Below are 13,360 nucleotides of genomic sequence, written 5' to 3'. Positions count from 1 at the left end.
CACACAATCTTCCCACGACGAAACCCTTGTACATAGCATTGAAAACAAATCTCCAGCTAGTGGCTTTGTCCGTGACATCGCAAAGATCGTCCGAAAAGATAACAGTGGGGTTGTGGTTGAGAATCCATTCCTCAACGTGAAAACACATGGATATGGAGGTTTCAGAACTCAATTTCTCTTTGCGAGAACATTTGGTGATGGTGGTAGAGCCATCGATTCATAAATAAGATCTATAGGTTGCTGCACAATTTGAACTATTTGCTGAATCTCTCTACCAATCGACAGAAAAAGGTGAGTTTGTGTTGTCACCACAGAGGTATGCACCACTGATGCTTGGTTTTGCTCCACGAACAATTTAAAGTCATCTACTACTGAGTTATTCTCAACGATGAACACTAAATCGGGACCTGAAACAATAGAATTGATCAGTGATGAATATGAAAGAGGAAGGTCAGCTGATTCTGATTCCAATTCAGCAATCATTTCTGCAAGCAGCTGAGATACGATGGCCAATTGATCTTGTACTACGCGAGCTAATTCCATGAACCGCTGGCGTGATGCTTGGCATAAGACTAAGTATAAGACTTAAGTTGTTACTCTACCAGAGAGTACAAAAGGGATCTTGTACTACGCGAGCTAATTCCATGAACCGCTGGCGTGATGCTTGGCATAAGACTAAGTATAAGACTTAAGTTGTTACTCTACCAGAGAGTACAAAAGGGAGAGAGGAGAGACGTCATCAAGACCAAAAACGATATGGGTAAAATGTATATAATTAAAGAACATGTGACTATGGTTTATTATCTAATTTATCTTTTCCATGGTGTTTATAAAGTTCCAAGAATCCTCTCAAAAAATAAAAAATAAAAAATAAAGTTCCAAGAATTAGTGTTTAGGGTGCATTTGTTTGAAGTTGTTTTTTTTAGATTCGAATAAAATGATTGAAATATGTATGTATTCACATGTTTGTTATATAAATTAATAAATTGTATTATTTTATTTGTAGGAATAAATCAAGTAAACTTAAAATAAACACCCTCTTAAGATCAATAAGTATTAAACATTTTAGTTATATTTATTGCAAGGTTTGTTAATTCGTCATATCTAGATTAATCTATTCGACTGTGTGGATCCTCTGGAATATGCCAGAAATGATTTTATTTTTGTAGTTAAGTTAATTGGGGTTGAACTTCTAGTGTATGGGATTCAATTCCTCTCGTGCAAGTGGTTCTTCGACAAACACCTGATGGGTCATCTGTTTGTCATTCAAAAACAATATGATTGACTGATTAATTTGTTGAAAATAAGAAAATGGTAATTATAGATAAAACCACGGGTAATTGGTACCATTGTAGCTGAAAATATAGTCAATATACAAAGACATAAGAGGGGCGAATTCTACTTCACTTCTTAAAAGAGAATTTTAAACCTAAATGCAAAAAAAAAAAAAAAAAAAAAAAAAGAAAACTTCATTTGACAAACAAGTGAACAACTGTTATTATAATTATAATTATTAGAGATATATGTTAGTCATATAGTTACTAGTTAGTCAGTGCCTATAAATAGGCTTAAGGTGTCACATTGTAACCAACTTTCACTCAATGTAATATTCATTTTCCATCAATACAAAGAACTTTGATCTATTTCTCTCATTCCTTCCATGGATGTCATGTTTCCTAACATGGTATCAGAGCAAACTTGGTATCCACCTTGAAGGATATTTTCCGCTGCATTTTCTAGAGAAAATATAATTTTCTCTATTTTCTTTTTCTCTCTCTCTCTCTAGATTTTTCTCTCTCATCATTTTCTCGAGAAAATTATTTTCTCATTTCTGTTCCATTTTCCTTTTCGTCTTTCCCTTTTTTTTTAATCCACTTTTCTGAATCAATGCGTTTGGTCATTCTTCTTTCCATTTTCGGTTTCGATTTCTCCATTGCAATCCAATTCCTAATCATCTTTTTCCAATTTGCGATTCGTCGTGAGTTTGTTTCGTTCTTCTCCTTTATGTTGAATCGATCCTTTCTTCTTCTATTTCCTGATTCAATTTCCATATTTTTCTCATTCAATTGCGTGTTTTGTGTATCTTCTCCTTCGTGATTCTGTTCGTAATTCGGTTCGATTTCGTTCTCATATTTTTCCCCAATTCTTAGGGTTTGTGATTCGGTTTTGATCACGTTTATTGAATTAACATCATTCGCAGTTCTATTTCACAAATTCCGCTTCGATTTCACAATTGACGGTTTCATGTACTTTCTTCGATCTCTGTTTTCGATCTGTTTCATCGTAACTCATTTTTGTCATTTTCGTTTGCGTTTGCGAGAATGAGTATCAAATATGATGTTCTTGATCGATTTCTTGGCTATGACTGAAACCGTAATTGTGTATATCATCTGAAAGAGATTCAATGCATCTGTTCATTTCATCTGTTCATTACATCTATCGTTATATCACTTCCTGGTTGGGATACTCGGTATGATTGAGTTTGGTCTTTGGATATTGACCTTGAGATGGTTCTGAATGTGCATTGGTTGTGAATTTGGCTGCACGTTTGAGTGTCTTTTCTGCAGTTATGCTGCTGTTGGTTGTTGTTGCTAAGACTTGCTGCCTCCAATTTTCTTTGGGTTGTCTCTGGCAGAGATATAGATTAGTGCTTCTTTCACAATTGGTAATGGCCTTATGTTTCCTTTTGGCTAGTTGAAAATGCTTGAAGTGATTTTCCGGTATGTTATTGTGAAGACAGGGCTATTTGCGACTTATTGAGGTTATGTATCTGCTGCAACTTTGTTTTTTGTTCATAGTTGGTGTGCACAGTTCTGAGGTTTCTGCCATGCACTCCTCATCATTATTTTTTGGGTTGTGACTCAAAGGCAAAGATGCACTAACTTCGATAATTTTGGTTTGTCAATATACTACATTGTTGTGTTGCTCCTAGTCTTCATTATTTCTGCCAATAAGCTGCTTGTAATATATCCTAGCTGAAGACAAACTCACTCATGTGTTTTGATAAAGTCTTGGGATATTGTATGTGGTTCTCTATTCTCTTACTTCTTGAACAAGGCTACACATAGTTTCTTTTCTTGGTGGTCTACAATTGTGGATATTGTGCAGCCGAGTTGGGTTCTTAGTTGGAAGCTTTTGATGTATTGCCTCATTTTTTGATCCTGGATCGTTGATGAACTTTGCTTCTGGTTTCTATATCATGTGAAGATATAGTGTGACAAGTTTTCTGCAATTTTTCTTATGGCTGGTATTTGATGAAGTTTATGGTACAAACCATTTTGGTGTTGTCTCTTTGTTGTCTCTTGATTGTGGCATATGATGAGCTATGAGAATGTTGTTTGTTGCTGCAATTCTAAAAGGTTCTAGACAGCTGCAAGATCCTCATTTGCTACTACATAGTATTGGAAGTTCAACTTGGAATTATCCTTTTAATTTGTTTTACTTCTGCCACCATTATATGGATTGTTATACTTCTAGCAGGGTTGTACAATTTGTGCTTCTCTCATTGGTTTTGGCCTATGGTTTGAATGCATCAACATGGATTTGTTTTCTATGGTTTGAAGACACATCACATGGCTATGCATCTCTATTGGCTTGCTTTTGGTTTTTCTTGTCTCGGCTCGGCATTGGAGGGCATCACTTTTTATCTTTGGAACCTTGGTCTTGTTGCTTCATGGTACCTTTGGTGTGAAGTTTGTTCAACATATGACCTCCTTCCATTGTAGACTTTGGCCCTTCCTTGCACTTCTTTTTTGGATATCATCATTGATTTTGGATATCCTTGTATTTCTTGTCTTGTGCTTCTGTTCATGATGGTTAAGACATGTTGATATGCTTCCGTCATGATTGGTTAAGCGTCGTTTTCTTCTTCTTCTTGTGCTTCTATCTTGAGTGATTGAACACTCTTGATGGTTAAGCGTTGTGCCTTTTAAGGCTTTGTGGTTGATTGGCTTCTACCGGATGGTGGTTAAGCGTTGTTGCTATTCTCTTGGCCGATGTATTCCCGGCATCTTTCTTTGTACTTTCATTTGCTTGATGTCTTTCCTTGTATTTTCTCATTTCAAGTTGGAAGTGTTTTGAAAACCATCCAACTTGAGGGGGACTATTAGAGATATATGTTAGTCATATAGTTACTAGTTAGTTAAAGCCTATAAATAGGCTTAAGGTGTCACATTGTAACCAACTTTCACTCATTGTAATATTCATTTTCCATCAATACAAAGAACTTTGATCTATTTCTCTCATTCCTTCCATGGATGCCATGTTTCCTAACAATAATTATAATTTTAGTAGACACAACTTTACCACATTGCTAATGAAATTACTAAAATGTCTCCAACACCACATGAAGGTGCATATTGGGGATTTAAAAAAAAAGTTGTATAACAATAATTATTCTTTTCGGAAGGTAGACCGAGCCAAGCAGATGTCGTTTCGTATACAGATGATCTCTCATTCGTTGTGTGGTAAATATAGATTTAGATTTAGATTTTCTCATTTGAAATTTTTCTCAAGTTTTCTCAAATAAAATCTCAACCATTTAAAATGAGAGAGAAAGTGAAAATTAAATTATAAAAAACGGTTGTTTTATTTTAATGACAGAGATTGACAATGGAAAAAACTTTAAAGAAATTTCAATGGAGAAAATACAAAGCGGCGGACGTCCAAAACGTCTACGCTTTCCCCCCATTATAATGGCACGTGGCTGCTCAAACCAATCGTCTTCTAGATCTGTTGTGCTATAATCTGGATATCCAAGCATATCAGACCTTGTAGCACCCACGACAGTGGTAAATATCATCATTCCAAGTAGAAGTAATACTATTGAGTATGTAGAGGTCATGTTTTTATCGAATTTTGATTCACACAAACGGAATAAGCAAGACAGCTATTTATAGGAAATCACATGATAATATTGTGCTGAATCAAGTGGCTATAAGGTTATAGTCTTATAGAAGCATGATGTGATACACTTTGTTATTAAGCAAATGTTTTGATTGGAGCGTTAAAATTAAGAAGGCCATTTGCCTCTTTGTTTAAAAGATTAGATTAGATTTTCTTACTTATCAAATTACTTGGCTAGTACGAATAATATAAGTGCAGCAACGTTTTCTCTATTCCATCGGTTTGAATGATTTTTTTATTATACTTTATTTTAATCCATTAATAAATTGAGTAAATTACACTCCCCTTATCTAAGAGAAGCTTGAATTACATTCATCTTTTCTCTTATGTTAAAATAAACACTCATCTCCTTTTAAAAGTAAAATTTATACTTTTTAACGCTTGAGGTGCTATGAGGTGCTTGAATTAGAACATCCTCCTTTAATAATTAAATAGGCACTACATTTTAATTTATTTTAACATTAATAAATATTGTTATGATATATACTAATTTTTTTTTTAAGGAATGATATATACTAATTTTAAATCACCATTTAAGAAAAATAAATTCATTTCCTTATAATTTAAATGTCAATGGTAATTAAATTTAAACATTTTGTTACTAATTTTATAATTTAGAGTATAAAATTAACTTTTAAATAACCATATTTTATCGATTTTAGTAATTTTTCACATATTTTAATTTTATTTTGGGTTTTTTCTTATTTTTTAACAGGGTTGAAAATTATATGTTAATGAAATTATGAATAAAAAATAGCGAAAAATATGTATTGAAATTTTGATCATATTAAAATGGACCTGCAATACTATTTTTTTTAAGTGTGTTAGATTATGATATTTTTTTCTAGATTATTAAAATAAATTGAAAATTATTAAGGGAGTAAAGTGTAGATTTTAACATACTCCCTCTGTTATGAATTATAAGCAAATTTAACTTTTTAGGTTCATTCATTTAATGATGTATGTGATCTATATTATGGACCACATATATCATTAAATGAATGAACCTAAAAAGTTAAATTTGTTTATAATTCATAACGGAGGGAGTAAGAAGGAAGAAAAAATGTAATTCAAGCTTCTCTCAGGGGAGGAGATGAATTAATTTTTAATATGTTTTGAATAAGAGGAAAAGAAAATATATATATTTTAACATAAGATAGGATGGGAGTGTAATTCAACCTTCTTTGAGGAGAGGGAATTGTAATTTACTCTAATAAATTTTTATATTTTTTAAATGTACACTCTCTCATTATGATAAATTTGATTCCCTCATTTTATAGGTTATATAAGAGGACTTTTCTAGTCCTCCAAGGTACGATATATTCTATCTTTAACCCACATTAATTCTCGCTCAAGTATTGATTTGAAAGTCATAGTGTTTGATACATCCTCTTGACACCTTTTTTTTTTGTTGACAATTGACGCCGTTCTTTTTGTTAGGTCATATTAACGGCATCTCATGAGGCAAACTAGTCATCCCCATCTTTTCTTTCTTCTAATTAAGTCATAAATGAAATGAAACAAGATAAGTTTTAATGTGATTTGATACTGCATTTTTATAATTAATGTGAAATTTAGATAATTTTGTTTAGTAGGCTATTATGTGTGTATAATTGAGTATATTAGATTAATGAAATTAACGAATTCCGGTTTTAGTGCTTGTATAAAAAAAACTTTAGATTTTATCTCTATCATTTCAGATTCTTCTACTTTGTGTCTCTTACCTAAATTTGTCAGCAGAATTTGCTGACGTGTCAAACTAAATGTGTAATTATTTTATGTTTTTATTTTTTCATGTAATCAGATGCCACTTAAAATAAGTTGAATTTTAAGTTAAAAATTCAATCTGAAATAACACAAAAATAAAATATAATTAGTACAACAACCCTAGATTCACATTTGGTCCCTTCAAATTCCATTTTCTTCCCTTCCAAACTGTTCGAACTCAGGGAACTCTAAACCCAGAAACGGGAATCAGAGAACTCTCACTAAGCAACTGTTCAAACTCGATTGAAGAAGGAAATCCAAGATCCAGGTCCCGATTGTGGCTTGAGAATCAAAGGTCATGATTCGTTCGAAGGAAAAAACAGACGGTCACAAATCATTTCAAGGAAAAACGAACAGTCACAATTGAATGTACGTTTCTTCCCACCTAGGGTCTTTTGTTATTCTTGTTCCTCTAGGAGATTTTTTGTTTGTTGGGCTTTACTTAGGGGGATGTATTGGATTAGGATTATGAGGGATTTTAAAAGACTTTTTAATTATGTAAAAGTCTTGTGGTATTCAATCAAGACTCTTTGCAATTTAAAAAAAAAAATCTTGTGGTATTCAATAAAATAGATTTTGATGGATTTTGTGGGATTTTCTAGTGAAATTTTAACAAGAAAAAGTCTTTCATGAAGACATAAGATTTCTTGGGATTGTTTTTCTTTAAAAGTTTACTTTCTCTTTCTTATCCCTTCTTCCTTCTCTCTTCTCCCTTCTCTCTCTCCTCTCTTTTCTCCCTCCTCTCTCTCCCTTCTCTCTTCTTCTCTCTCTCTCTATCTCTCTCTCTTTCTCCTCTCCTCTCCTCTCTTTCTCTCCCCTTCTCTCTCTTCGTCTCTCTCTCTCTCTCTCTCTCTCTCTCTCTCTCTCTCTTCTCCCTCTCTCACTCCTCTCTTTTCTCCCTCCTCTCCCTCCTCTCTTTCCCCCTCTCTCTATCTCTCATAAAAATAAAATAAAAAATAAGAGTATGTATTGAAAATATTATGATAGAGTGTGGTGTAATCATTTCTTTTCAATGAGTCCTTAAAATTCATAAAATCTTTTGAAATCTTATAAATCCATAAAACTCTTTAAAATCCTTTAAAATCTTATGATGTAAATCCTTTGAAATCCAAATTGAAAATAGTCTTTTAAAATCGTGAAAGTCATTAAAATCCTACAAAATCTTTTAAAATCTGAGACATTTTTAAACAAAAATTATCCTTTAAAATCCTAATCCAATACACCCCCCTTACTTCTCTTGACCGGAGTGCATGCGTTTCCTGGCTTGTTCTTATAGCCTTCTAGGCACTCCTTGTGCTCTAGTTCAACCTCTTTTTTTTAATAAAATTATCCTTTTCAGAAAAGAAATCGTAAATTGTCGATAACACTACAAACATCTTGCTGAGAATGATATTTTAATTTATGGTTCACCTCTTCAAGAAAAAACAAATTTATGCTTCATTTGTTCATACAGAGCATATCAACTTTCTTTATTTGCAAATGCATGCATTTGCTCTCTCGAATTCTTGAAAGATTATGTTATCTAACTTATGTAATTTTACTAGATATCTTGCTTGTTATGCTTGCGGTTAGCTTTCACAACCTTGAGGTGATGTGAATTCGGTTGTTGGAATCAGTTTTGTTCCATGAAAAGAATTAAGCATTGCCATAATGTTAGAGAAAAGATGCTGGCTGGGAGGGTGGACATTTACCGCTGTTCAAAGTTTTTACAGGTTTCTTTACAAAGACTTTACTTCCTCGACCATTCAATATTCTTTTATCCAAGTTGGGGATGGTGGACATTTACCAACCTCCAACTTCCTACGTATTAATAGTTATAACTATTGTAAGGTTTCCCAATTTATCATGTCATGATTAATTAATTTATAGAAAATAAGAAAGTTGTAAATTTCCTTCAAAAAAAAAAAAAAAAAGGAAAGTTGTAAATTGTAATGCTAGATAAAGCCACTGGTAACTGACACTACCATTATAAAAAAAATAGATTACAAAGACATAAGGGGAAAATTCTACTTTGCTTCTTGTAAACAGATGATGTCTCATTAGTTCTCTGGAAAATCTTTTTCTGGTGAATATCCCAAATCATTACGTTATTATAGATTATAAAATAGAACAAACAATTTTATTAAGATTTTTGGAATCAACTTAGAAAATCTTGTGTCAGCGTAATCGTCATTTAAAACCTTGATAAACCTTAAAATATGTATTCACAAGTTTGTTATATAAATTAATAAATTGTATTCCTTTATTTGTAGGAATAAATCAAGTAAACATAAAATAAATATTAGAGCAAAACACTGAAGAGATAAAGTTACAGGCACGTGATAAGGATAACATGGAAGTGACTTGATACGCAAGTTAGGTTTTGACATATTATAATTTCACTTTCATTTACTTTTCATTTTCATTTCATGTAGTTTGTTAGAAGTAGATTGTGATGTGGTGTCACTCTAAGCTTCTATATAAGCTACTTTGTTTCTTCATTTCTATAGCTTCAAGCTTTATCCATGGCGTTTTCTTTCTTAGATGGTATCAAAGCAAGTTCATCTTGCTCTGCTTCCGCACAATGAAGATTGAACGTTTGTTCGGTTCATCTTCTTCGTTTGTTCTTCTCTTTCCATTTCATCAATTTGCTTCAATTTGCATTTTGATTTCTCTGTTCTTACTTGAGCAGATTTTCTCTTGTTTTTCTGTGTTCTTGAATTTTTCTTTCGTTTTCTGATCAAATTCTTGATACACTATGGTGCGAAACAACAATCAGAATCAAGATCAAAGTCTTGATCAAAGTCTTGATCCATACTATGTTCATTCTTCGGATAATTCTTCAACAGTTATGGTTACGCCGCAGTTAACTGGTGAAAATTATCATTCGTTGGCCATGAAGATGTGAAGAGCTCTTGCTAAGAAGAAGATGATCTGAATTATGCAGCTTGGGAAAGGTGCAATAATCTTGTTCATACTTGGATAATCAATTATATTCCACCTTTAATTGCGCAAAGTGTAGTTTTTATAGAAAATGTTGTTGATATGTGAAATGACCTAAAAGATAGATTCATGAGAGGAGATAAAATCATAGTAGCTCAATTGCAGGAAGAAATTGCAAATTTGAAGCAAGGAAGCAAGGAAATCACTGAAATTTTCATTGAGTTGAGAGGTTTATGGGAGGAATTGGATCAATATAGGCTCATGCCTCAATGTACATGTCCAATTTCCTATTCTTGTTTTGCTATGAGGAATAACAAAGCTTTTAGAGTAGAAGATAGAATCATCAAGTTTCTGATGGGACTGAATGAAGATTATCAAGGGGTGACATCACAAGTTTTGTTGATGGATCCTTTAACTCAGATAAATAGAGTTTTCTCTATGGTTATGCAGCAAGAAAGGAAGATGCAGTATAATGTGGTATCATCACCAACTATCTCTGTGGATGATACCGCTTCTGGCTTAGTTAATGCCATGGATGGTCAGAGGAAATTTGAAAGAGGTAGAGGAAATTCATTTCAAGGAAGAGCAAGAGGAAGGGTAATAGAAGAAATTCACAAGTTTCTTCTATTAAAGTGTGTAGTTTCTGTAATAGAAGAAATCACACAGTTGAAACATGCTATAAGAAACATCGTTACCCTTCTAATTGGGGAAGAGGCGGAGGAAATTCTTTTGCTAATGCTAATTTTGTGGATTGTGAAGATGCTGAGTCTAAGGGAAGCACTTCTATTGGGAAAAATGATGAAAATGGAATGATGCTAACTAAGGATCAGTATCAGAATTTGATTGCACTATTGGAAAGGAGTAATGTTGAAGCTAAAGGTTCAACAAAAATGATGAAGACCAATAGCTCACGTGTTAACATTGGAGGTAAACTCTTTATCAATAATGCTATTTGCAAAATTGATGATCGTAGCTGGATAGTTGATACTGGTGCAACACATCATACTTGTCATGATTTGAGCTGGTTCACTAGTTATAGTGAAATTAAACCCATTAGTGTTACTTTACCTAACAAGAATATTGTGGAATCTTGTCACAAAGGAAATGTGAAGCTGTCTGATTCTTTACACATTGATAATGTGCTATATTTGCCAGAATTTGCTGTCAATCTCATATCTGTCTCAAAATTGTGCAAAGAACAAGATTGCATTATGAATTTTGAGGCTAATCAGTGTATTATACAGGAAAAGAAGGATATGAGGAAGATTGGTTTGGCTGAAGAGATAGATGGAATCTATTACTTGAAGGCTGAGAAGAAAACAAAGAAACAAGCCAAAATTTCAAGTATTTCTGTTTCTAATAATAAGTCTACTAGTGTAGTGCCTCCTGGAGTTTTATGGCATCTTAGACTTGGGCATCTATCTCATGATAGAATGCAATGCATGAATAAGTTGTATAGTTACATTTCAGTAAGTGGTCATGTTGCTTGTGACATATGTCAAATGTCCAGACAAAGAAAATTACCCTTTTGTGTTAGTAAGAATAATGCACATGCTATGTTTGATCTTGTGCATGTTGACATTTGGGGCCCCTTTTCTACTGATTCTATTCATGGTTTTAGATATTTTTTTTAACTATTTTGGATGATTATAGTAGATATGTTTGGGTTGTTATGATGAAAACCAAATCAGAAGCTTCAGAAAAGATTAATAGTTTTGTCTATATGGTGGAAAACCAGTTTGAGAAGAAGGTAAAATCCATTAGGAGTGATAATGGATTTGAATTTCTTATGCAAGAATTCTATGCTGAAAAAGGTATCTTACATCAAAGAAGTTGTGTGTATACACCACAATAAAATGGAATGATAGAAAGAAGACATCAACACATACTGGACATTAGTAGAGCCTTAATGTTTCAGTCAAAGTTACCTAAGAAGTTTTGGTCTTATGCTGTGTTACATGCAGTTTTTCTTTTGAATAGAATACCAACTAATGGATTTTATGAAGTTTTTCTCTTAAAAAAAGTTTTGATCTCATGAAGTTTTATATGGTCAAATACCTGATTTGTGTCAGCTTAAGGTGTTTGGCTGCTTGAGTTATGCTTCTACCACTACAAGAAACATTACCCTTTGCTAGGGATTTTGTCAGGGGTTTGTAACCCCTGGGAAATTTCCCAGGGAAAATGGCAAGGAAAACCCGTGGCATATAACACAAGGGTAGGCCCTCACTTATTCCCTCGCATATTGCATGGCGCCAACTAGAAAATTCAAACGTTGCTTGCTGCAGGCTTGGCAGGTCAAAAGTTGTTGCATGTCAGCTCAAAACCGAGGGATATAGCGAGGGAGAGACCGTCAGATGTGTAAAAAGAGGAGAATCTCTGTTGTGTTGACTGTTGATGAGACAATGGCCTGCCAAAGTTAATCACGTGCCAGCATGCGAGGGGCAAAACCCGTCGCTTATTGCAGGAAGCCCTGGCTTATTTTGGAACGTTCTGAGGCTATTCTGCACCTAGCTAAGATAGGATTTGACTAAATCTGTGAGGGGCATGGCCGTGGGAAAAGCCCTGGCTTATTTTCTTTCCTATATAAGAATGTGTGCACCGGTTTGGATAGTTTGCCAACACTTAGAAAATTTCTTCACATAAAACACAACACTTTCACACAACAAATTCATCAAACTTCTTTTATTTGGTAAAAAATACTTCACTTGTTATATTTTTTTATGATGATATTAATTTTTACTAATTATTAATGTTATTTATTTTGTATGTTTTTGCAGTTGTGTTACATATCTGCCTCCTCCTGTGGTTAGCTAGTGCTCAACTCTTGCTGTTTGGATTGCATTGCAGATCTGCTATTGTCAAGCTTCAACAAGTTAGTGATTTTTTTCCTCGTAACTCTATAAATGATATGCATGTTGATGATATGTTCTAAAATATGCTAGCTGTCCAATAAAATGATGTTTTTTTTATTTTGAAATTCTGAAGAAAAATAATTTAATTATGATTTTTTTTCGTTTTTTCATATTATGCCTGAATTTTGGTTGGTTTATTTTATTCGAATATTTCAATGTTAATTGTCCAGAAATTGACGCTGAATATATGCATGTTTGTTCTGTGATATATGCATGTTTTTTTTGTGATAAAATGAAATATATGCATGTTGTTTTTTTTGTGATAAAATGAAATATGCATGTTGTTTTTTGATAAAATGAAATATATGCATGTTGTTGAATATATAGTTACTAGGTTGATTTTTATATATTATAGAATATGGTTTATTTAGTAAAATAGGTTTATTTAGTAAAATAAGAGCATAATCTGTTTTTTCTAATTTAGGGCAACTCTTTTTCTGGTATTTTTAAAAAAAAAAAAAAAACTGTTTGACGTTAAACATAATCTGTTTTTAAAAATTTATTATTTATTCAATTTTAAAAACTGGTTTATAAATAAAAATATATATAAAAAAAGAATGTAATAAAAAGGTTTATTGTTGTAAAACTAATTTATAATAAAAAATAAAACAATGTAACAATGAAATATATTTATACAATAAAGAAAGCAGTTTTTTCAATGTAACAATGTAATAATAAAGCTGTTTTTTCAAAAAATAAAGAAAGCAGTTTTTTTAACAAGTTAAAATCTGTGTATATGTTTATACAATATTTTAAAAAAAATAATGTAATATATATAGTAGTGCCTATTGTTTAAAAATAGTAGAAAACAATGTAATATAGAGTTGTTTTTTTAACAAATTAAAATCGGTTTA

General features: G+C 32.5%; 1 protein-coding gene and 1 long non-coding RNA gene across 2 annotated transcripts in view; both read left to right on the top strand.

The window, feature by feature from the left end:
• Positions 1 to 13,360, top strand: part of LOC146907126 (G-type lectin S-receptor-like serine/threonine-protein kinase At1g11300) — a 77,860-nt gene that overhangs the window by 42,797 nt on the left and 21,703 nt on the right. The gene's annotated exons all lie outside the window — the stretch shown is intronic.
• LOC146907129 (uncharacterized) lies at positions 6,251 to 8,511 on the top strand. The gene is made up of 2 exons (XR_015018534.1): positions 6,251 to 7,041; positions 8,217 to 8,511. It is a non-coding gene; the product is annotated as an uncharacterized LOC146907129 (long non-coding RNA).

This window comes from Medicago sativa, chromosome 7, assembly GCF_051527215.1.
Source record: "Medicago sativa cultivar Bolivia chromosome 7, Bolivia_mono, whole genome shotgun sequence".
NCBI classification, from domain to species: Eukaryota; Viridiplantae; Streptophyta; class Magnoliopsida; order Fabales; family Fabaceae; genus Medicago; species Medicago sativa.
This window is presented reverse-complemented; position numbering and strand designations above follow the sequence as displayed.